This window comes from Camellia sinensis, chromosome 14 (genome assembly GCF_055761805.1).
Source record: "Camellia sinensis isolate YWXY chromosome 14, ASM5576180v1, whole genome shotgun sequence".
NCBI lineage: Eukaryota > Viridiplantae > Streptophyta > Magnoliopsida > Ericales > Theaceae > Camellia > Camellia sinensis.
The window spans coordinates 112,011,334-112,037,355 of record NC_138974.1 but is presented as its reverse complement, the minus strand read 5'-3'; the positions used below and the strand labels follow the sequence as shown (position 1 = coordinate 112,037,355).

Below are 26,022 nucleotides of genomic sequence, written 5' to 3'. Positions count from 1 at the left end.
TCGTTTGGTAATTTTCATGTATTGCTACAGCCATAGTTGTTTTGCTAGGCATTTTCAGGCGAACTTGTAGCTTTTTGTTTAGTAATTTTCGTATGTAAAATGGATACAATTTGTGCCCAATTTACTAATGAAATTTTCCTTTTTTACCTTGTTATTATTTGTGCTAAATTTTGTTGTTGATGAATGGTATTGCTTTCAATTGTAAAATGGCAACATTTTCTTTTCAATACCAAGTGCATGAGCTTCATAAGCCGAATAGGACTAGCTCATGGAGTGGCTGCGGCATAAATCGATTGGTGTTGGGTTTACATACTTGGCCGATCGGATTAATAAATCTGCCCTTGCACCAACCAGTGTATGAGCTTCATAAGCTGGATAGGACTAGCTCATGAAGTAGCTGTGGCATAAATCGATCAGCGTTGGGTTTACATACTTGGCCGATCAGATTAATAAATCTGCCCTTGCCTTTGCTACTGCATGAGCTTCAAAAGCCAGATAGGACTAGCTCATGGAGTGGCTGCGGCATAAATCGATCGGTGTTGGGTTTAAATACTTGGCCGATCAGATTTATAAATCTGCCCTTGCCCCAGCTAGTGCATGAGCTTTAAAAGCCGGATAGGACTAGCTCATGGAGTGGCTGCGGCATAAATTGATCGGCGTTGGGTTTAAATACTTGGCCGATCAGATTAATAAATCTGCCCTTGCCCTAGCCTGTGCATGAGCTTTATAAGCCGAATAAGACCCGTTCATGGAATGATCCGATCGGCGTCTGGCTTTTGGCGTTTGGCATTAATGACGTCACCTGGGGGGCGTTGCATACACTAAGAATAAATGTGGTAAGTTCGCACCAGTGATTCCACTTATTCTTATTCAGACTCGATTCAAACTAGCTTGGGACAAGTGCGAATGTCAAACAAACTGTTCTTCAATAGCAGAGGAGAAGAACGAACGTTGGCTGAGCTAGACATTGTAATGAATCGCAGTAGCGAGCCTATACGCATAGGAGGAAGGACGTCCAAGGAACGGGAAAAACGTCAACCCCCACGTCGTCGAAGCAAATCACCCCGAAAAGAAAAACAGCAATGGGGGAGCTCCCTACCACTGCGACTGAGGAACAAGCCAGACGTGACGCCACGACCATTGAGTTTTGTGATTTTCGTGGGGACTAAACCAATGACCGAGGCAGATTCCATCGTTAACGATCCGAGTGTAGCGGTCGAGTTCGCTCGATAGATCTTTCCACCGGAGGTCCAATAATCGGTGGTTGGATGATAAGATTTCGAAGTATTTCGAGAAGGTATCCATGGGGCAGAGAAAGGGTTGTACACCGCCTACGACGTCGGCATGCGCCTGCGCGCCGTGCGACGAGAAATAGAGAAGAAGGACGAACGAATCCGTAGTTTGGAGGCTCGCGCGGAGAAGGTCGAGCGTGAGCTTAAAGAGCTTAGGAAGGCTCAAGCAACCGAGCTGCGTGCGGCGGGTCAATCTAACCTGATTGTGGAGGAGAGGGTGACCCAATGGCTGTTAAGTCATGCTATCACCAACCGAGATACGGCAAGCATGTTTGCCATAGAAAATGCCAGGACCATGGGTTATGAACAAGGCTTCCATGCGGGCCGGAAGGTCGGGATCGACAAAACCAAAGAGAAACTTGCAGAGGAGGTCTGCCGATTCAAGAACCGGGGCTTTCGGCATGGTTGGATCGAGGCACTTCAGGCCACGGAGGCTCTCCGAGCAAAGGGTGCTGATTCGGCGCTTCCACTGTACCAGCGTGGTCATTTCCCCTTTTCTGCTTTTGAAGTCGAAAAGAGTGACAATGAGGGAGACGCTGTATAAAAGTAAACACTGTAGGCGTTGTAATGAAAAATTCATGTAATTTTCAGCTAATTGAATAATAATACATTTTTTTATCTCATGTGCTTTCAATTATTCTGACTGTTCACATGTTTCAGCCTGCATTTATACGGCAAGTTTTATTTTATTTTGAATGTTGTGATGTCCACGAATGTTTTGGCCTTCATTTTATTTTGAATGTTTCGGCCTTCATTTATAGGGTGCTCCAAATCAGGCAACCTTTTCGGCCTAAAGGCGTCAGGCGCCAATGGGGCTTCGAATTCGAAGGCTTTTTCTTCCCAAAGGCGTCAGGCGCCGACGGGGCTCCGAATTCGGAGATTATTTAGCGCTCCGAATCCGGAGGCTTTTTCGGCCCAAAGGCGTCATGCACCGATGGGGCTCCGAATTCAGAGACTTTATTTGGCCAATCGTGATATCCACGAAGGGCGCTCCGAATCTGAAGGATTTATCGGCCCAAAGGCATCATGCACCGATAGGGCTCTGAATTCAGAGACTGGCCAATCTTGACATCCACGAAGGGCGCTCCGAATCCGGAGGCATTTTCAGCCCAAAGATGTCATGCGCCGATAGGACTTCGAATCCGGAGACTTTGGCGCTCCAAATCTGGAGGCTTTTTTGGCCTAAAGGCGTAATGCGCCGATGGGGCTCCTAATACGGAGACTTTATTCGGCCAATCGTGATATCCACGAAGGGCGCTTCAAATCCGGAGACTTTATTTGGCCAATTGTGCTATCCATGAAGGGCGCTCCGAATCCGAAAGCCTTTTCGACACAAAGACATCATGCGCCGATGGGGCTTCGGATTCGGAGACTTTGTTTGGCCAATCGTGATATCCACGAAGGGCGCTCCGAATTCGGAGGCTTTTTCGGTCCAAAGACGTCATGTGCCGATAGGGCTCCGAATCCGGAGACTTTATTTGGCAAATTGTGATATCCACGAAGAGCGCTCTGAATTCGGAGGCTTTTTCAGCCCAAAGGCATCATGCGCCGATGGGGCTCCGAATTCGGAGACTTTATTTGGCCAATCGTGATATCCACGAAGGGCGCTCCGAATCCGGAGGCTTTTATCAGAAATCTTTTGAATTGGATTGCATAGTGTGTAAACAGGAATCTTTGCATTACAAAAGTGGAATGTGTACATGGTGAGCCTTTCAAAACCAATATCATTCCCCACAGGTCGGGTTTAATGATAGAATTTGCGCAAGTGCGTTGAATTCCAAGGCCGTGGCAGACTCCTTCCAGACATGTTTTTGAGTCGATACGCCCCCACTCCTACGATCGAATAAATCTAATAGGGGCCGTCCCAGTTCGGACCTAATTTTCCATCTGCCGGTTTCTTGGCAGCTGGGAGTACCTTCTTCAGGACTAACTCTCCTGGTGTGTAGCGGCGTAGCTGAACACGTTGATTATATGACTTGGCAAGCTGCTACTGGTACCGTGCCATGGACGCAAGGGCACAGTCTCTTCGTTCTTCGATCAGAATCAAATCCAAAGCCAGCATCATGCCGTTTCGGCCCATATTAAAAACTTGCGATTTCAGGGTTGGGTGGCCGATCTCCAGAGGTATGATCGCCTGGGTTCCAAAGCATAAAGCAAACGGCGTTTCTCCAGTGGATCGCCTCGACGTAGTTTGACGAGCCCACAATACACTCGACAATTCTTCGACCCATTTGCCTTTAGCCTTCTCCAGCCTCTTCTTGATGCCATCCAAGATGGATTTGTTAGAGGCCTCGGCTTGACCATTGCTTTGTGGGTAAGCCGGTGTAGAAAAGTAAGGCCGGATACCATACTTGCTGCACAGGTCTCGGTAGACGCCACAATCAAACTGGGTGCCGTTGTCTGAAATAAGAGCTCTTGGAATGCCAAATCGTGTTATGATATTTCTCCATACAAAGCGCTTAACGTCAGCAACTCGAATGTGCGTTAATGCCTCCGCTTCGACCCATTTTGTGAAGTAATCTGTCGCGACAATCAAGTATCGCTTGTTCCCTGGGGCCCTCGGCAATGGTCCCACGATATCAAGTCCCCACTAGGCGAACGGCTAGGGACTGGTAATGGAGCTTAACTCTTTAGCAGGCAGGTGGGTTAACGGGGAGAACTTCTGGCACTGTTCACATTTCTTCACAAAGCATTCAGCATCAGCTCTCATTGTCGGCCAGTAATACCCCTGTGTTATACCTCGATGGGCTAAAGAGCGCCCGCCAGAATGGGCGCCACAACTGCCTTCATGTATTTCAGTAAGAAGCTCTTCGACTTTGTCCGGGTGTACACATTCCAGGTATGGACTAGAAAGGGATTTTTTTATAAAGTTTTCCTTGAGGATCCAAGTAGTATTGCAAGGCTTTGTTTCGCAGTTTGTGCACTTCTTTTTTGTCCACTGGGAGCTGTTCGCAAGACAGGAATGCAGCAATGGGGTCCATCCAACTCGGTCCTGACTCTATGACATTGACCTGGATTTCCTCCGAAGGGCCAATGCTCGGCTCCGGGATGAAACCAACTTCAATGGTCTGTTTAATCTCTGAGTTAATGGCGGAGGCCAGGTAAGCAAGGGCATCTGCATGTGTGTTCTGATCACGTGTTATCTGGTTCAATTCATGATGGTCAAATTTTGCCAGCAAGGAGTTGGCCATTTTCATGTAAGCTGCCATACGGTCGTTTCTTGCCGCGTACTCCCCCTTTAGCTGATTGATCACCAATTTTGAATTGCAAAATACAAGCAAATGCCGAGCACCCAGAAGATGTGCATTCCGCAAATCGGTTAGAAGGGATGCGTATTCGGATTTGTTATTTGATGCTTCAAAGCCGAGCTTGATGACCTGCTCAATTATTGCGCCATCGGGAGCCATGACTACAACTCTGGCTCCGCTGCCCTACTGATTGGATGATCCATCATAGTACAACTGCCAAATGCCCCCAACATAAATTCTCCAGTTTGGCTCCGGTCGAATTTCATCGGACTTGAAATCGGCAAGACCCCCAGTGAATTCGGCAACAAAGTCGGCAAGCACCTGTCCCTTAATTGAGGTTCTAGGTAGAAACTGAATGTCGTACTAGCCGAGTTCAAGAGGCCACTTTGAAACACATCCTGATGCTTCTGCACTTCGTAGTACTAATCGGAGGGGATAATCTGTTAGCACCCCAATGCTATGCCCTTGGAAGTAATGCATTAGTTTTCTTGCCGCCATAACTAGGGCTAGGATGAGTTTTTTCTAATGGAAGGTAGCGTGTTTCGGTGTCAACCATTTCGTTGCTCACATAATACACTGGCCGCTGCTCCCCCAGCTCTTCCCTTATCAGTACGGCGCTGACGGCCCTGTCAGAAACTACCAGATCATCAATAGCAGGTGTTGTCAAGAGTGGTACTGAGCGGAGGTAGGTCTTGAGGCCGTTGAAAGCGGCTTCGCATTCGGCGGACCATTCAAAAGCCTTGCTCTGCCGTAGGGTATGAAAGAATTGTCGGCAGCGATCTGTGGACTGACTGATGAACCTGTTGAGTGCGGCGGCCATCCCCATTAACTTCTAAACTTCCTTGACCGATCGAGGGGAGCCAAGTTCTAGGATTGTTGTGATTTGCCTTGGGTTGGCTTTGATTCCTCGGTGATTGACAATGTATCCCAAGAATTTTCCAGAGCCGATCCCAAATGCATATTTGGAAGCGTTTAGCTTCATTCTATATTTGCGTAGAATGCCGAATGTCTCTTCCAGATCGGCTATATGATTCTGCTCTTCCTTGGACTTGGCCACCATATCGTCAATGTACACTTCCATAGTGTGGCCGAGTTGGTCCTTGAACATGGCGGTGACCAGTCTTTGGTAGGTTGCCCCTGCATTCTTCAGCCCAAAAGGCATAACCTTGTAGTAGTAGGTTCCTCTTGGGATGAGGAATGCCGTTTTGTCCTGGTCCTCTGGATGCATGGCGATTTGATGGTAGCCTCTGTAAGTATCGAGGAAGCTCATACGTTGATGACGTGCCGTCGCATCTACAACTTGGTCAATTCTGGGTAGGGAAAAACAATCCTTGGGGCAGGCTTTGTTTAGGTCCGTGAAATCGACACACACTCGCCAAGTCTCATTTTTCTTCTTCACCATCACTGTATTAGAGAGCCATGTAGGGTAAGTCACTTCCCTGATTGCCCCGGCGTCAAGTAGCCTGTCAACCTCCTCAACAACGGCGGCAGTGTGCTCTGCGGCTGACCGCCGGCTTTTCTGAATGATCGACTTGCACTTAGGATCAATATTCAAACCGTGCTGTGAAATGGACGGATCTATACCTGACATCTCATATGGAGTCCACGCAAAGACATCAAGGTTGCTGAGCAGGAAAGGGATTAGCTGCTGTCTGTCGACCTGATTCAGGGAGGCGCCGACCATAAAGAACTTGTTTGGGCTTCCATCGATTTTAACTCGGTCTAAGCCTTCTGTGACCTTTTCATTTGGGAGCCGCCCAACATCGTTGAGGCTCTCTCAATGTGGCACGTCAATGGAATTCACCTGCAGCTCTTTTGGCATTTTTTCAGCAAGGAGATAACATGCTTGTGCCAATTTCTGGGAGCCACGAATTTGCTCAATACCGTGTTCTGTCGGGAAGTGTAGCAGCTGATGATAGGTGCTTGGCACGACCTGCATAGTATACAACCAAGATCGCCCTATGATGAGATTATACGGCGACGGCAGCTTGACGACCAAGAATTCCACATCCACTGTTCGGGAGCCTGCTCGAACGGGTATTGTGATTTTCCCCAACGGGTACTCTGGATTGGCGTTGAAGCCGAATAGTGAATAAGGGGCCGGAGAGAGATCTGATTCGGAGAAGCCAGATTTGGTAAATGTCTTATAGTACATAACCTCCGATGTGCTCCCTAGATCAATGAGTACGCGCTCAACTGTGAATCCGTTTATGCATAACTCAATTACAAAGGGATCAATGTGGGGCAGTGTTACTCCGGCCAAATATGAATCATCAAAAATAATGCCCTCGCCTTCATGGGGCCGTTTAGCCAGAGTGAGTTGATTTTGTGGGTCGGAGTTTGATTGAATCGTATGCACCGCCGATGACATTGACAGGCTATATATAATGTGGATCATGCCGAGCGGAGGTGAATCCTGTCTTAAGGCTATTGCCTTGGTTGGGTTGCCTTTTCAGACGTACTGTTGTAGCTGGCCATCTTGTACCAATTCCTCCAGGTGATCCTTTAGTGCATAACAACTCTCAGTATCATGGCCATGGTCGTTGTGATACTCGCACCGTCTATCGTGTCTTCTCGTGTTGGGAGGTCCTACCATTTTCGACGGCCATTTGAAGAACAAAAGGTGTTGGATTGTGGACATAACCACACTGATCGGCTCTGTCAACTCCGTATATTTCTTGTCAGCGCGCCTCGTGCGCCTGCTGTTAACTTGCAGTTGTTCATTTTCTCGGTGGGAGCATTGGTCGCTTGATAGGCAAGAATCCCGTCTCCTGTCCCATTTGGCCCGATGTCGTGGTTCAGGGCTCTGAGGTGGTACAAAATTTATTGGCTGAGCAATTTTAGGAGCTGTCTTGTTGGCCGTGTTTTCGGCTTTAACCCGCAAAGCGTCATCTTCCACTTTGTAGTATTCTTCAACTTTCTTCATCAACGACCAGACCGTCTTGGGGGATCTTATAGTCAAAGAACTGCAGAGAGCACTGTCAGGAAGCAAACCCATTTTGAAGGCGGTGATAGCCATGGAGTTGTTGCAAGCGTCATCAATAAGATTAAAGCACTCCCAATAGCGCGCCGAATACGCTCTTAGTGTTTCTCCTGGCTGGATCTGTATTGCCCAGAGAGAGTCGGCTTGTTTCGGCTGGATCTCGTTGGTGATGAATCTGGCCCTGAAGGATTTCTGTAATTGATGGAAGCTTTTGATCGAAGCCGGCTCCAATTTATAATACCACCTGATAGCCAATAGTCCTAAACTGTTGGGAAATATTCCGCACATAAGGGCCTCATCGTCTGTATGCAATGTTATGGCTTGCTTGTAGTGACGGATGTGATCGGTGGGGTCTGATTTTCCATCATAGAGAGTGAACGACGGAGCTTTGAACTTTTTCGACAAAACTGTCCTGGCGATCCGTCGTACAAAGAGATCATGCTGGTCTTCTTCATTTAAGCTATTTCTTCTGCGCTTATGCCTTATACGTGGACTCTCTTCAGAGGAACTGGAAGTTTCAGATTGTCCACTTTTCTTGGGCTCCGGGGATAATGAGTCGGAGTTGCTATCAGTGTCTTGTTGTCGGGCTCGAGATCGTCGACCACATGCCCTTACAGGTCATTCTGGATCTTGGCGTACAGCTTGTTTGGACTTTGCCACTTCTAAGGCCAAATCCTGATGGAGACGTTCGTTCTCAGCGATCATGTTCTCTAACCTCTGTTCGTTTTGCTTTGCTTGTTCCATGATGGCTTGCATCGCCTCATGCTTTGAAGTCGAGGGTGAAGCGAAGTTCAAAGCGCGTCTTGCGGGGATAGTCTCCGGTCCAAGCATGTTTGTTGGAGTGAGGTCGTCTCTCTGCATGGATTCATCAGTGACTATCGGAGGGTCTTCCATTACGCCCGCCATGGATGTGTTTGAGTATTCCCACAGATGGCGCCAATTGTGGAGAAGTGGTTTGGAAATACTCTTCTGATCTTGGAGGACGCTTGTGATCCTCTGCTAGTCACCTGAAAATGACTAAACACTCCGGTCGGGGGTGCCGGAATTAGCACTTCGATAGGCAAGTCAGTCTCTACACTCAGGATTACTTGTATTATAAGTTAAGCATAATAGTTCTCACATACCTTCCTCTAATTGATGATCTTGTATTTATATTACTCTCCTTCTTGGGCTTTAGGAATGAGCCCACTGTCAATTTGCCGTGTAATTGTCTATTCGGCTTGGTTCGCAGCAAACCGTTTCTCATTCGGCCCCATACTCAATCGACTATACGGCTGAATAGGGCAAGATTTAAACTGTGGGACAGGGTCGAATGAAATATATGCTTCGACCCAGGTCTGAATATTCGGCCTCTCCATGAGTCCCAATATTTGGCCCCCACAGCTAATAATTTGTCATAATTTGATTGCTTTTAAGATTAAAAATTAGATTATATAATTATAAATACATAAAATTGAAAGACAAACATAGTTTTGAGAAAGAAAATCCGTTGTCAATGGGGGGTATGCCCTTTTATATTGGCAATTATATGGGTGTTTCCTTAAGCAATAACCTCCCAGCCTTGATGAAAGTAGTATTTTATAGGTCTTCGCTATATAATAACTACCTAAAAGACCTTCCAGTTTGGTTAACTAGACCAGTAAAAATTTTACATTTTTGGGGTTTAAATTAAGAGATATTTTTATGACTGGGTGACCGGCTCAGTTTATACGTATCTCGACTAATCCTGAAACTCTCGTAAAGTGCCTCCTCCACCTGGATCTCGTAAATATCGGATAAAGCCCACGGGAATGACCCAAGGGGTTGATAATACTTAGGGGGTGTTGAACCTGAAATTGGAAGAGAGGACACCCTCAAACCTCAAGTTGCACCTATTAGGCCAACCCTTGAGGCTTTGAAATCAATAGACTTGAAATTAAAAATATTGAAACGTTAATTATTATAGGTGGAGAGAAAAGTTATAGAAGAAGACAAGTTGAGAAGTTAATCGGATCATTGGTACTAGAATTTTTTTTAAACATGATTTCAAATAACTATTTTTATATTGTTACTTTAAATCATTATAATAAAATAGTTTATTTCAATATTGAAATTCATAAATAAGCTATTAAATTTAAATTGGATAAATTACACTTTTTACCTCATAGTTTGACTTAAATTTTACTTTTATCCTTATTATTTCAATTTGAACAATTTGATCTCAACACTTTTATTTTGAGTGGCAAAGCAAAAAAAAAATTATGTTAAAAAATGAAAAAAAAACTATACACGGGCTTAGGACGGCACCAACATTGTTGTCCAAACATCATATCTCATCTATGTTAGCACTTGATGACAGACCAATCCTGTGCACTTCAAGCAAAAGAAGGAAATAGAGTTGAAAAGGTTTCAACTCAAACAACAAAACCAACACCAAAATAACATGAAACCACCGCACCCAACATTTCACAAGTAAGCACCCACCTCCACCACAACATTGTCTAATCTATTACAAGTTAGAGATAAAGTCATTGACTAATGCTGTGTTTGGTTGAAGGATTTGAGGAGGGATTTGGAAAGGGAAATGGAAAAGGTAGGTGAAATGTGAAAAAAAATATACTTACATTTCACATAGTTTCACACACCTTTTCCCTTTCCTTTTCCGAATCCCTCCCCAAATCCCTCAACCAAACACAACATAAGTAGACCAGTTCTTTAGAATTGAACTGTACCCGCATGGTGTGGGATCTCTCGAGAGAGCACTGAATAGGCCCAATCGTTCAAACCCCTGTCTGGTTTTACAAGTGTAATGTGAAATGAGATAAGAGTCTGAATCTGACAAATCCATAGAAAACCACTAATCATATGCCAAACTCGAACTACATCACTAGACTTGGAGTTGCCACTTAATCTTTTGGGAAAACTGAGAAACCCATGACTTTGACTTGTGCCACAAGGCCACTGTCTGTCACAACCAAAGTGTCTTAGTTTGAAAACCTAGGTATGAGGGGGGAATGTCATGAATAGAGTACTCCTGCGCACACGATCAAAAGATCAGCCTCTACTAATTCACAATATGAGATTCGCTGCCAAGATATGATCATGATCTGATTATTAATGCTATTTTTATTAGATGACGCAAACAAATATAGACTGAATCACTTGTCTTGGAACGCTTTGATCTCATTTATTTTGAAAAAAATGTTTGAAATGTGCAACTCTAAAGAAAATAAGAGTTCACATGCATAAAGATCAAAGTCATCCCAATTCAAGCGAAAAAGTCTCCACCGACTAGCAATCAAAGAGGTATCTTAGATAAGCATGTAGCAACATGGTAGAATGCTAGATAAAATAAAGAAAAGAAATGCATACAAGTGAGATACCAAGATGAAAGAAACTCACTTTGTACTCCTCCACACCAACTAAGTGCAAAAATGTTACAAAACATGTCTGATCCTAGAGACGAGAAACTATTGCAATGCACACACAAGAAATGCAACTAAAGACTTGATTGATAGCATATGATATGTAAACCATCACAAGACATGGGATCCCGCACAAAATCACACATGTAATGATAAAAACACTAAGTATAATGAGCCAAGTCCTTATGCATGAAAAATTAATGAAAAGCATATAGATCATGAATAAAGAAAAGATGATGTCAAAATATGGAAAACACCAAATAAAAGGAATAGAGAAAGGAATAGAGAAAGGAATAAAAAAAAGAGATGAACATACATACATCTAATCTAAAAGAAGCAATCTAGCGATATGATATAAGCAAACTACTAACAAAAATAAAATCTACCATGAATGAATGAGTTACACTATCAAAACTAACAAATGAAGATATAGGAGATACTAATCAAAAGAAGCTAAGAAACAAATAAAATTAAATAAAATTAAAATGAGTCAAAGTGCTTCTCTAACATAGGAATGTAAAAAAGAAGTAGTAATTCTCTTCAAACCTTAATGGAAGCTAGACATGATGAATTCACCTTCAATCACCATAGATAATGAGAGAATGAGATCCATTCAAGCCATGGAAGCTTTCCAATGATCATAATAAAGAATTTCCCTCTCACCATCATAAGACTAAGAATGGGAGAAGAACTAGCATCAAGAAAAAACAAAACAAAAACCTACTATTCTCATCACAAAAATGATCACGAGAAGGTAGACTTCCTTGATCATCAAATAATATGAACAATCACATGATGATCGTGGAAACAATTCAGAGAATAGAAATAAGAATCAAAGCAAACAAAAATCCACCATTCTTATCATGGAAATAATCATGAAAAGGTGGACTTCCTTGATCATCAAATGATACGAACAATCACATGATGATCATGGAAGCAACTCAAAGAATGAAACTAGAATCAAAGAAATAAGAAAGAATTTACATCTCTACACATGGCAAAGAGCAAATAGATGCTCGAATTAATGTAACAATGGATGGAGAGATTAGATTACAAGTTATTTCCAAGAGGAGGCCAATGTTTGGCTTCCAAGAAAATGAAAAAGAAAATGGTGAGAAAACAAAAGAAAATGAGAGTATCACCCTCTCTAATCATCCAATTAATCCCACAAAACAAGCACAATGGCTCATCAATACATAAGCAAGGGTTGAATTATGAGAATTAAACATGTTTGGATGATAAGAAAATTGGTGAGAAAATGATAGAAAACAAAAGAAAATGAAGAGAACTATGAACATTATCAAAGCAAAACATATGCTGAGATTAGTAACCTCTATACAAGTCTATATTCAATCAAATTTCCTAAAGAAATGCAAAAAATAAAATGTTTGGAATGTGGAAATATTAGAGAGAAAGTGTAAGAAAATAAGAATTCAAAGCTATCAACAAATCCTATGTATGGAGAGGTGGCAAATCCCCTTCATTATCTGTGATCCCATATCTCAAAATATAGAGGTTTTATAATAACCCGACTCTTTCATATACTGCCTATGCTTTAATTCCCTCATTATCCGTGTGAGTATATGTGTTCTAGTATGCTTGATGTGAAATTTTATGTTTAAATGTGTGCTTTATGTGCTTATGAGATTGTATCTGTCGATTGTAAGAATATCTGTTGCAATTATGACCTTTGGACTGCAAATTAAAAGCCTTAGAAGTGCGATAAACCAAAATTGACTTTACAACTATGATTAGCATGATTTTTAGGACATTATATGAAGTTTTGTAAAAATTTAATTCGTAATGAATTAATTAGGTTTAACTAGTCTAAACTCTTAGTGAGGCTTGGCTTAGGCTCAAATAAGGGGAACTCTTGGTTTAGTAAGATATATAGGTAAGTCTTATAAGAGGCTTGACTCAACAAAAATATCTCCTGGAGAACTCCTAGAGAAAGAAAAGAGGAGAAAAGAGAGAGGAAGAAGAGAACTCAATCATAGAGCTTGAAGATTTAGGAATTGAAGGGGGAAAATCAAGATTATAGTTCAAGGTATGTGTAAATCAACTAGAATACTCTCAATCTTCTTTCACTTGGTTAAAATCAAGCCCTATGATGAAGCTTTTACCCTTATAGAAGTCAGGGTTTATGGATTATGATTTTGATTGTGCAACTCTCATGAAATTACCATAGATTTCTTTAATTTAAGAGTGATTCCTTTATTGCTAGTTTGATTTAGGCGATTTGGGTTAGATTGTGAGAAATTGTGATTTAATCTTGAGTCTTTGCATGTTTGAACTCATGTAAGTATATATATGTATATGTATATAACATGAAAAGATGGAAGCTTTGAAAGAATCATGGAGATCAAAGTTCTATATGTCAAATTAAAGGAAGTTTTGATCTACTTAAGCTTGAATTTCACTCTTATTGTGATCGTATGTCATGTTTTTTAAGAGAAATTGTCATGACCCGAACCCCCCCTATGGATTAAGGACATAACTGACCAGTAATCATGAGATTACATATGGCCTCAAACCTAATTAAACATGTTTTAGAAGAAATAAAGGGGCCAAAGCAGAACCAGACTTAAATTTTTTTGTCCAATGAGCTGTGCTTATATGGCATAGCAAAATTGTTCCAAAAACATTTCATAATAACTTACACATATAGGCAGACTTAACATTTTGTACATCCAGGAACTTCGAACATGTAGTCAGCCAAACAAAAGCTTATATATGTGGGTGGTCCAACGTGTTCACCAAAGTAGCAAAAAGAGTAAACAAAAGAACAAAACAAAGTCTTGCGCGTGAGATGTTCAGGCTGACTCCACAAAACTCGACTTCCTCTCACATTCTTCACTGAGGCTGGGTTTGGACATCTTTTTGCTCACCTACATACATATAAATGAGAGTGAGTGAAAGCCTAGTGAATAATATCAAATAAAGAAGTTACATGAATGAAATTCATAACAGACATATCAAACGGCCTCAAGCCCAAACCTATCAAATAGCCTTTGGCCCATCATATCAAACAGCCTTGGGCCTAATTCATTCTTATCAAATGGCCTCGGGCCCAATCATTCATATCAGATGGCCTCGAGACCAATTCATTCATGTCAGACGGCGTTTGGCCTAATCGTTCATGTCAAATGGCCTCAGGCCCAATTCATTCACGTCAGACGGCCTCGGGTCTAATTCATTCATGTCAGACGACCTTTGGCCAAATCATTCATGTCAAATGTGTAGATTTAGTCAATCTATAAACTACAACCCGAATAGAATCCATGCCTCTAGGAGTTCAAGGTAGACCAACAACAAAGTCCATGGTCACATGCTCTCACTTCCATTCCGGAATAGGGAGAGGTTGAAGTAGACCGCCTGGCTTTTGATGTTCAGCTTTAACCTACTGACATTAAAGGCACTTGGATACATACTCTACGATTTTCTTCTTCATTTTGGGACACAAATAGCTTTGCTTCACTCCCGATACATTTTGTTGTTACCCGGATGCATAATAAACATTGACTTGTGAGCTTCATCAAGGATTCTCTTCTTCAGTTCAAGAATGTTTCGGACACACATTCGGTTTTGAAATCTCAACACTTTACCATCAATGCTGAATTCTGATTTCATATTTGCCTCAAACTCAGCAATTTATTTTCTTGAGGAACTCATCCTCTTTTTTCCTTTGCTTAACTTCATTAACTATTACTGGCTCAACTGAAATGGCGACTATCAACCCAGCTTGTTCATGCAACATAACTTCAATCTTGGTTCTCTCAAAATCTAGCAAGATTTCCTTCTGTTTAGTAAGTAAGCAAGCTAAATTCCTCGTTAATTTTCTGCTCAAGGCATTAGCAACTGCATTGGCTTTCCCGGGGTGATACTAAATCTGAAGATCATAATCTTTTATTAGTTCAAGCTATCTTCTTTGCAGCATGTTCAACTCTTCTTGAGTAAACAAGTACTTTAAACTTTTGTGATCTATGTAGACTTCGCATTTTGCCCCATACAAGTAATGCCGCCAGATTTTCAAAGCAAACACAACTGCGGCCAATTCCAGGTCATGTGTTGGGTAGTTCTTCTCATATGGCCTCAACTGTCAAGAGGCATAAGTAATCACCCTTTCATTATGCATTAATACACAACCCAAACCTTTATAAGAAGCATCGCTATATATCTCAAAGTTTTCCATACTTGAGGGCAATGTCAAAATTGGTGCAGTGGTTAGTCTCATCTTCAATTCCTGAAAGGTAAACTCCCTTTCATCAGTCCATTCAAATGTTTGTCCTTTGCGTGTGAGTTGAGCAAGTGGTACGGCTATTTTCAAAAAATCTTTCACAAATTTTCTGTAGTAGCCAGCTAAGCCCATGAAACTGTGGACCTCTGTTACATTTGTTGGCGTAGGCCAACTTACAATTGCCTTTATCTTCTGTGGGTCAACTGAAATCCCATTTCTGTTGATGACATGCCTTAAGAAAATAACTTCATCTAACCAAAACTCACATTTCTTTAATTTAGCAAATAATTTCTTCTCTCTCAGTGTTTGCAAGATGGTCCTCAGATGTTGTTCATGTTCAAGTCGACTCTTTGAATATATCAGAATATCATCAATAAAAACTACAACAAATTCATCAAGGTAAGGGTTAAAAATTCGATTCATAAGATCCATAAATGTTGTAGGGGCATTGATCACTCCAAACAGCATAACAAGGAATTCATAATGACCATACCTCGTTTTGAATGCGGTTTTCTTAACATTTTCTGCCTTTACCTTCAACTGGTGGTACTCGGATCTCAAATCAATTTTGAAAAATACTTATGAGCCCTGCAGCTGATCAAACAAGTCGTTAATACAGGGTAAAGGATATTTATTCTTTATCGTTACCTTATTTAATTCACGATAGTCAATACACAAGAACAGGGTTCTATCTTTCTTTTTCACAAATAATACCGGTGCACCCCACGGTGAAATGCTTGGTCGAATAAACCCTTTGTCAAGTAAGTCTTGTAATTGTTCTTTCAGTTCTTTTATTTCAGCAGTAGCCATTCTGTAGGGGTTTTTTGAGATAGGCTGAGTGCCTAGTACAATATCAATAGTAAACTCTATTGTAGACGTCCCCGAACGCCCCGGGAGGATGAGTCCCGTTCTGTTCGTTTTGCGGGTCTGCTACAGTTCGGACTCAAATTGTCACAGTTCTTAATCTGAACCAAAGAGTCCAAATCCGACAAATCGTTTTGAGAAAATAGATTTTTTGAAAAGAAGTGCCAAACATGGACTGCTTTGCCAGATACAGAGTCACCACCTAAATATTTTATTTTGGGGGAATTTAGGAAACCCTGACTCGGTGCCAAAGGCCACGTGTCCGTCATCACCAAAGTTGCCTCGGCTCAGGAACTTGGGTACGATTGGGGAAGGTCAGCTATGAGCACCCCCTCTCGCCCGATCCGAAGATCGGCCTCTACTAACCATGATATCCAGTTTTGAAAACGTTTTGTGTTCTTATTCCATTTATTAGCCTAGAATTACTATGTTATGCGCGCAGCAAACAAGTATAGACCAAATCGCCTAAATTGGAACAAAACATTGCATGTTCGTTTTGAAGATGGTTTGCTACTCGTGAGTAGGCTAAATTGTAGGTTTTGCCACCCTCGAGTGGGCTTTTAGAAAAGATGGTTTTGCCACTATCTAGTGGGCTTAAAACTCACAGTTTTAATGCATTATTCCAATTTAGGTAATTCAACCTCCATCCACAGGCATTCAAGCAGTTATATCACATAAGCAGCTAGCCTCATGGTAATCATGCTGTTATGGCAACACTCACACGCATGCGGTATGCTAAAGCATAAATGCTTACCGAGTACTCCAAGCCAAAACAGAAACTAGTTAGTAATCATATGCATGATCCTAGTTTAAGATGGCTAATGCAACACATACGAAATGCAACTAGAAATGGGCTTGGCTATTCTAAACATGGCATGTGAAATGCTACAACTAACACGTATTCAATTTGGAATTGAAACACAATGCAGTTAGCATGATGTGTCGAGCCTGGTGCATGTAAGACAAATGTATGAATGCACGCATGCATAGCATAAGGTATGCTAATTTAAATATGCCCTAGTCTACCATCATAAGCGGGTAAATAAAAGGGAAGAAAGACGTGGGGTTGGAAGACATACGCACACTCACGCACACTTATTACACAATTGCCCTCGCTCGAAGGGTCCAAAAGAATAATATAGTCCGAATAATGAATCAACTATCCTAGCTAATTAATTATTACAGACCCTCTAATTAATTAACAAATTAATAACAAAACAAGGTGGCCACAGCCCCACCTCGGGATACGTGAATGATGCATTCTTGATTCGTCTCGCATGAAAACTCGCTGCCATAGCACTGCTGCCTCTGTTTTTTTACTGCCCTACTCCTCTGAGGACTGCCAAAGTCCAAGGGCGTGCTCTCTGGATGTTGGGGAATACCACCGACCAAGTAGAAACACCACCGGCCTAATAGGATGATCACCGGCTGCCTTCTAACATGTCGGCCACAGATTACTGGCCGGTCGGCACTATATTTAGCCGACCGGCCAAAGCTTCTTGTAGAACCTGCAATTGACAGCAGCAGAGGGCAAGCAGTGTACGGCATGGAATTTTTAGGCAACTGTATGCATGGCCACACCCCCTATCATGCAATGGACTCAAGAGAGCATGGCCCTTGACCCTCGGGCCACCAATTGCGCATTTCGATGCATGATGGCCGAAGAGTCAAGTATGCATTTCAATGTCAAATGCAATACACACAAAACATACAAGGGAACCAACCTCAATCATGGTTGATCAAGAGGCGAGTCAATGCACAACAATGCACATGCGACCAAAGCATGCAAGCAAACATACAAACATGCAATGCAACTATATGGCACACACAATGCTAACAACATAACATGCACAATGCATTGAAACATGGCATACACAATGCAGGATGGACTTACACTAACATGAATGCACCTCAGCCACACTCACATCAGTAGCCATTAGGTGAAAATGAGGCTCTCGAAATGCGTGCACGCATACATTCAAACCGAGGACCAAACCTGAGGCATAACATGTAACTCTAACATGACATGGCAAGGGATGCAAGATGGCATGCAAACTCACAAATTTTAGCACTGAAATACAATGCTAAACAGCCCCAAAACATGGAAAATGGCACCCGATGCATGAGATGAAACCCGAAACTCGAAATTAGGCACATGGAATGACTTATAGCTATACAAAGCATGCATTATTTGATCATGAAGCATGAAGACAGAGCCAAGGTAGTCCCAAAACATGAACATTTTCAGTTCAAAGTATGGCCAAAAGATGCTAGCGTGGTGGACAAAATAGCATGCAACCTTGACTAGCAATCATGGTTTTCATGGCAAGTATATGAAGCAAATGTAATCTCACCAAACCAGCAAAAATCAGTGAATAAATCATGTGAAAATAGGTCCAAATAACCACTGATATGCAACCATGGTATGCAAAAATAATGAGTTACTTTGGAGGGCCATGCAAGGAGTTATCAAGCACATACAAGGTAGACATTTTGCATGGCATAAACAACTATGAAAATCAAATATGGTAGTCCTAAAACTCACCAAATTGACCCTGGAAAGTGACTTCGAAGCATGCAAGGTAGGGTCTCTTTGGAAGGCCCAAAAGGCCACCAAACAAGAGAAGGAGAGAGGGGGTCACCCCCCTCTAATCTTGGCTCTTAAAACAATGTTCCAGCCATTGAAAATCCGCTGGATTTTAGTGGCTAGAAGGCCAAACAAAGCATGCAATTGGGGCTTAGGTGTAAGGCTCAAAACAAGGGACAATCAAGCATACAAGGAAGCATATGGCCTCAAATAAAATAATGCCCTTAATAAAACATGAAGATGATGTCAAAACAAGCCTTTTTCCAGTTTATAACAAGCCTAAAAAATGAACATAAATAGGGCTAATCTATCATGCAAAAATGGCCCTAAAAGAGAGAATAGAGACAAGGGATAGCAGCTGGCCCCAAACAGTGAAGAGCCCTTCAACAAAGTTGAAGAGGAGCTCAAAGTGAAGCACTTTACAGTTTACATCAAGTCTCGAAAATGAACAAAAGTAAGGCCAAATCAGCATGCAAGAAAAAGGCCTCAAAGAGGGATAAAGAGGCAACTGGTAGCAGCTGACCTCAAACAGAAGAGAGCCCTTCAACAAAGTTAAAGAGGGGCTCAAAAAAAAAAAACATTTCACAATTTATGACCAAGTCCAAAAAAGCTCACAAATAAGCCTAAAATATCATGCAAAAATTGGCTTAAAGAGAGGGTGTAAACACAAAGAGGGAGGAGGAGACCTCAAACAGCAAGAGGTCCTTGATCAAACATGAAAAAGAGCTCAAAATGTGACTATTTACAGTTCAGGTCGGAGCCCAAAAATGTAAGCAACAAAGGCTAAGATTGCATGCAAAATAGAGCAAAAAGAGAGAGAAATGAGGCTCACCCTTGTAGTCCAAACTTCCAGTAGCTTTTGGTCCGAGAAATGGTGTTCCTAAGCTCTGAAAAACAGCCTCAAGTTGCTGGAATGGAGTATGGAGGTTGTAGGCTATGAGTGGTAGTGTAAAGGGGGGAAGAACCTTAGGGTTTGAAGGGTTTGGAAGAGAGAGATAGGGAGAGAGTTGAGAATTTTTAAAGAGAGGAAATTTTTTTCTTCCAAGTTGTATCTCTCCTTTTCTTCTCTTGTAAGAGAGCTTGATTGATATAGATATATCAATCTGCAGCCCCCTCAGAACTCCCACGTCCAGGCATGGGCTGGGGTATGGCCTGGAATGACAACTGCCAGCTGTCTACAGAAATATCTGTTGAAAACCACACTTGGCCAGCCGACTATCAAAGTGGTCGACCGGCAGTCAAATTGGCCGGCCGGCCATCAAATTTGGCCGATTGAAAATCAAGGTGGCCGGTGGGCAGGAGACTTGGTCGACAGGCCATCCCGTTCCCTCAGGAACACATCCACAAGCTCTTGGTGCAAAACCAGACACAAAGCAGTCGAACCGAGAGATTCTGAGACAAGGCGTGCAGCTGAGGCCTCCGGGAACTCAACACAAACAAGGATGATCACCGAGTGTTCAAACGGTGACGTCCAAGTCTTGAGGACGGTCAAAAATGGGGTGTCTACAGTTGCCCCTCTTTGACAAAACTCGAAAGTCAAGAAGTGACGTGAGTGAATGTCAAAGCCTAGAGACGACCCATTTTTGACAAGGCCGAAGACTTGGACAAACAAACAAAATACCGATAAATAAATGGTTATGCCCGCAGGCTGCCTACGTATCCCTTTGCAAGGAATCAAACCAGTGTAGTTCAAGGGTAGGATGCAAATGATATGCAGGAAGACTTTGATAATTGGACTTATACGCTACGCGAAGCCGGTTTGAAAATTGTGAAATCCTCACGAACATGTGCGATAGATATAGAAAGTGAGTAAGCATGTGCGATAGATACACTAAGTGAGCATAGTATGATAGATACACAAAGCGAGCGTGTGATAGATACACAAAGCAAGTAAAGTGTGATAGATACACAAAGCGAGCGTGTGATAGATACTCAAAGTAAGTATAATGTGATAGATACACAAAAGTGAGCACGTGTGACAGATACACAAAGTGAACAAAGTGTAATAGATGCATTACGTAAGCGTGTGATAGATACACAAAGTGAAGCGAGTGTGATAGATACACTATATGAAGCAAAGTGTGATGGATACACTAGGTGAGCGTGTGATAGATACACAAGGGTGAACGCAAAGTGTACTAGACGCACTAAGCGAACAAAGTGTGATGGATACACAAAAGGTCATGAAGTGTGATTCATACACTAAACATGGACATAAAGTGTGATAGATGCACCAAGTGAACAAAGTATGATTGATATACTATATGTGAACACGAAGTGTGATAGATGCACTTAGTGAACAAAGTATGATAGATATATTAAAGGTGAACATGAAGTGTGATAAATGCACGTAGTGAACAAGTATGATGGATATACTAAAGGTGAACACGAAGTGTGATAGATGCACTTAGTAAACAGAGTATGATAGATATACTAAATGTGAACACAAAGTGTGATAGATGCACTTAGTGAACAGAGTATGATAGATACACTAAATGTGAACACGACATGTGATAGATGCACTTAGTGAACAAAGTATGATAGATATACTAAAGGTGAACACGAAGTGTGATAGATGCACTAGTGAACAGAGTATGATAGATATACTAAAGGTGAACACGAAGTGTGATAGATGCACTTAGTGAACAAAGTATGATTGATATACTAAATATGAACACAAAGTGTGATAGATGCACTTAGTGAACAGAGTATGATAGATATACTAAATGTGAACACGACGTGTGATAGATGCACTTAGTGAACAAAGTATGATAGATATACTAAAGGTGAACACGAAGTGTGATAGATGCACTAGTAAACAGAGTATGATAGATATACTAAAGGTGAAAACGAAGTGTGATAGATGCACTAGTGAACAAAGTATGATTGATATACTAAAGGTGAACACTAAGTATGATAGATGCACTTAGTGAACAGAGTATGATAGATATACTAAAGGTGAACACGAAGTGTGATAGATGCACTAGTGAACAAAGTATGATTAATATACTAAAGGTGAACACGAAGTGTGATAGATGCACTTGGTGAACAGAGTATGATAGATATACTAAAGGTGAACACGAAGTGTGATAGACGCACTTAGTGAACAAAGTATGATTGATATACTAAAGGTGAACATGAAGTGTGATAGATGCACTTAGTGAACAGAGTATGATAGATATACTAAAGGTGAACACGAAGTGTGATAGATGCACTCAGTGAACAAAGTATGATTGATATACTAAAGGTGAACACGAAGTGTGATAGATGCACTTAGTGAACAGAGTATGATAGATATACTAAAGGTGAACACGAAGTGTGATAGATGCACTTAGTGAACAAAGTATGATTGATATACTAAATCAATGAAGTGTGATTGATACACTGAAAGTGTGATACAGAAAACGAGAATGTGTGTGATAGATACACAAAATGAGTGAAGTGTGATTGATACACTGAGTGAGAGTGTAATAGATACACAAAAGTGAAGTAAGAAAGTGTGATAGATACACTAAGGGTGAATGAGGTGTGATTGATACACTAAATAAATGAAGTGTGATTGATACACTAACTGAATGGAGTGTGATTGATGCGCTAAATAAATGATCTCAAACGGAACTTCTTTGAATGAACCGTACATACAATATCATGCATGAATGAGAAAGAAACTTGATAGGTACAATGCATTACAATGCATGATGCTTAAGGAAGCAATAAATGGACAAAGCAGCGCTTTAGAAAGCACCTCATGAGGTGAGTGGCGGTGAACCGCTCTTCTCCGATGGGGATCTCCCCTTGTTCTCTTCGAACACTTTACCTTCAAATCACAGTACAAAGGTTCTGAAATGCTGACAAGGGTTCTTTACGTAGAACACTTTGGATGCTGCCTTTCTTCCTGATCATATTCACAACTTTTTCTATTCTCCAACAGGGTGGCAGACTAGGTTGGTTCAGTATCCTGAATTGAGGTGCATACACGCTATCTCAACCTATGGGGCTTCCATAGAGATTTCAAGCTGGGGATACACCCCTGGGTATTTTAAACCAGATTTTAGTCCCGGAAATCCCGAACCTTTACGTTCTAGGCATCAGCCATTCGAACTCTAGTTTCCACCGTTGCAGTTGGTCTCCTAGAAACTCATTGCAGACACGGCCAAGATGTCCCTGGCACGAAACGGTACTCGAGGAGAGCACTTCTGATTGCCATTCTGGCTTAAAGCAGACTTGATCTTGAGCTTGAGGTAGAGGCACACTCACACTTCGGAGCATTGGCAAGACTTGAAGAGGTACAAACGGAATGTAGTCTCGGAACTTATTGAAGTTGAAACAAACTCAGATACCCGACATTTTCCCTCTTTTCTTTTGCTTTGTAGTCTGGAACCCATATAGCTTCAAATAGGTCCTGGTTTTACTGTTCTGACATGACCTGGGTTGAACCCTGCGGTTTTATGAAAGAGCAAATACTATTTTGCACAAATGTGGAGAATGACACAGCATTCTGAGCACAAAACGATTTTATTTTGAAATCGAAATTGAAAATGAATTCTTAACTGGGTATTGAGTCTACGAAAGGACACAACGCATTACAAATCAACAAAGGAAAACAAAAGTAAACACCCTAAACACATCGAGACACGCTCGGAACGACTCAAAGCAAGAATCGAGACGAACAAAACAAAAGACATGACACACAGACGTATTACAAAGACGAGAGACATCTCAGTGCACGAGGAGCCAGTTTCTCTGGGTATTATTTCCTACCCTTTCTAATTTGTGATTCTCACATCACTCGGCCCTCAGGCTCTGTTTTTCTGAAAAAGCCATTTTCTCACTTTTTCTCTCAACTCACATCTCTCTATTCTTCAATCTCTCATTTTTTTCATCCCTCTCCTGGGTGGTTGATGGATAAGCTGGAAATTGTGGGCTCTTGCCCCTGGTATTCTACCAGATTCTCAATCTTGTTCACAACAGTGAGTTTCTCCTACAGAGGGGCTGCGCTACAACTGGGCGTGTAGCAAATCTGCAGCTAGCATCGGTTGACGATGCTTTGCTGGGGAGTTTGGACGTGATCAAATTTGTCCAGATGAGGGAGTGGAATATCTTGGTCCATTCCAGTTCGTGCTTCGCACTTGACTTGATACCTCGTTGCTTGGAGGATGTGAGAGCTTTCTCCCCTGTTGCGGTCAGCTTCAGTGGTGCCTTTTTCCGGCAGGTAGAGTGTCCTTCTTGGCAAGTATGGTGAAAATGGGGGAAAGACAGGAAGCCTGACTCAACTGTGCCCCTAGTTCATCATTTTGACCATTTTTGTTTTTGGCTTTCTACTAAAACAACTTTGACCAATATGAGAGTTAGATTAACATACTTGTTCGATTTTCTGATTTAAAATCATGCAAGTCAGGCTATAAGCACTGAAAATTTTCCTGTTTTAGGTCCAAGAAATGGTTCAGTTTTAGAAAAATGGAATAATTTTCGAGAGAATTAGTCAACCTCAGTAAAAATTCTCAAAAACTATTTTCGCAAACAACCACTGCTCAATGAGCACAGAACCTACTCTTGAGATGCACAACCTCAGATCTGAAGGAAAATTGCCCCTTGCTTGGAGGACACCGCATGGCAACAGAAAGTTGCCCCTTGATTGGACGGCACCGCAGCGCACTGAATGGCAACGGAAAGTTGCCCCTTGTTTGAATGGCACCACAGCGCATTGTAGTCAGTCCTCAGAGTGACGAACATAACCGAATTCTTGGATGCAAAGAAGTCAATGATGGTCAAAACCATTACATGGACATAGTCGAATTCGAAGTGTTTTACGGTTGGACTTCAGAATGAAGTTGCCTACGTATCCCAAAGATGGGAATCAAGCCTCACGTAGTTCGGGGTTAAGGTACACTCGTGTATTTAACCTCTCCTTTTGCACTCTAACTTTTGCCAAGGCTGCCCTTCCGGGTTTTCAACCTTGCAAGCTCTGTTCTTCTTTTTTCATCTTTTCTTTTTATTTTCTTCATTTTTCTTCTTTTCTTTTCTTCATTCTTTGCATTTTTCTTTTTTTCTTCTTTTTTTTTTGTTCTTTTTCTTGCTCTAACTTTTGCCTGGGTCGCCCTTCCGGGTTTTCGGCCCAACGAGCCTCTCAAAGGGTAAAAATGTAACAAGTCCATGCCAAATGGTTTTGAGATCCTGAAGTCATCTGAGTCTAGGAAAATGACTGTTGTATTGATTCGCTGAAGGACCCATCTTCGGCTCTTCGAGCACATCGGACATTTTTGCCCCTAGTTAGAGGGGTGCTTCTGTTCTAGCTTTACAAGCTTCTTCTGATGAGATCTGATCTTCTTGATCTGACTTTGGTGCCTCTTGCTCGAGGGCTGCTTCCAATCTGGCCACACAGGCCTCCCTTGATGGTCGATCGTTGAACACTTCGAATTGTGGTTCAAGGTTTTAAAGCAAGGGCTTAAGTCTTGAGGCTGAGAGCGATCCTAAGCTGCACAATCTCAAGAGCGATTCCACACAGGTCTTCGCAAGATCGCGCAAAACATTTTGTTTTTGAAAGTTTTTAAAGAAGCGACAAATCGCTCGCGCTGAAGATAGTGTGGAACCAGTCTGGATCAAGCCAGGGTCCTTCTCAGTATTCACGCCGACAAGCATGATTTCAATCACTAAGGGCTTAGCACGCCTCTCTTTCTCTCAATTTGATCAAAGTTTTGCAAATCCCGAGGAATTCCTTCCTCTTTGTTTTCACCGCAGTGTTCAAAAGGTTTTTTAAAAAACTTAGGTCAATGCAATGAGTTCAAGGCACAAAAGAGCAGGTGAAAAGCACTGCCGTTTCATTCAAAATTTCTGGCACAACTGGCGCAAGGCAGAAGCAAACACAAGAGTGTGAAAATCACTGCTGTTTTATTCAGATCTGTTGGCATAACTGGCTCCAAGGTAGAAACAGACTCAAAAAAAAAAAGCAAAAAGACAAACACAAAACAAGCAAATGATGTCCGAGGTAACACCCCCGAAATCACCCAACTCTAACAAAACAGGACTGACTCGATACAACAAGGCAGACCCAACTGACTCAGTATGAAAAGACTGACTCAATACAAAATGACAAGACTGACCCAATACCCAAGTCAGAAAATATAAAACTAGCATTCGCAAATGCTCAAAACAGTGCGTGCCAAACGCCACATCTTGAGTAAACTGAGTGCCGCCCACAGGTGGTTCATCCCCTGATCACATATTCGTACTATCCCCCAAGTTCACTGATCCAGTGGTGATACACTTTGCTGAGCCGGTGCGGCAATGACCTTGTTGTCAAACAAATCTTGTACATCATGGCGCAGATGAAAGCAGCTATCAGTCTCATGACTGGTTTGTTGATAGTAGGCACAATACTTAGTCCGGTCATGCTTCAGAGGGAGAGGA

At 42.0% G+C, this 26,022-nt stretch overlaps 1 protein-coding gene across 1 annotated transcript in view; it reads left to right on the top strand.

Moving 5' to 3' along the window:
* Positions 1-26,022, top strand: part of LOC145807249 (uncharacterized) — a 65,098-nt gene that overhangs the window by 712 nt on the left and 38,364 nt on the right. The window lies entirely within an intron of this gene.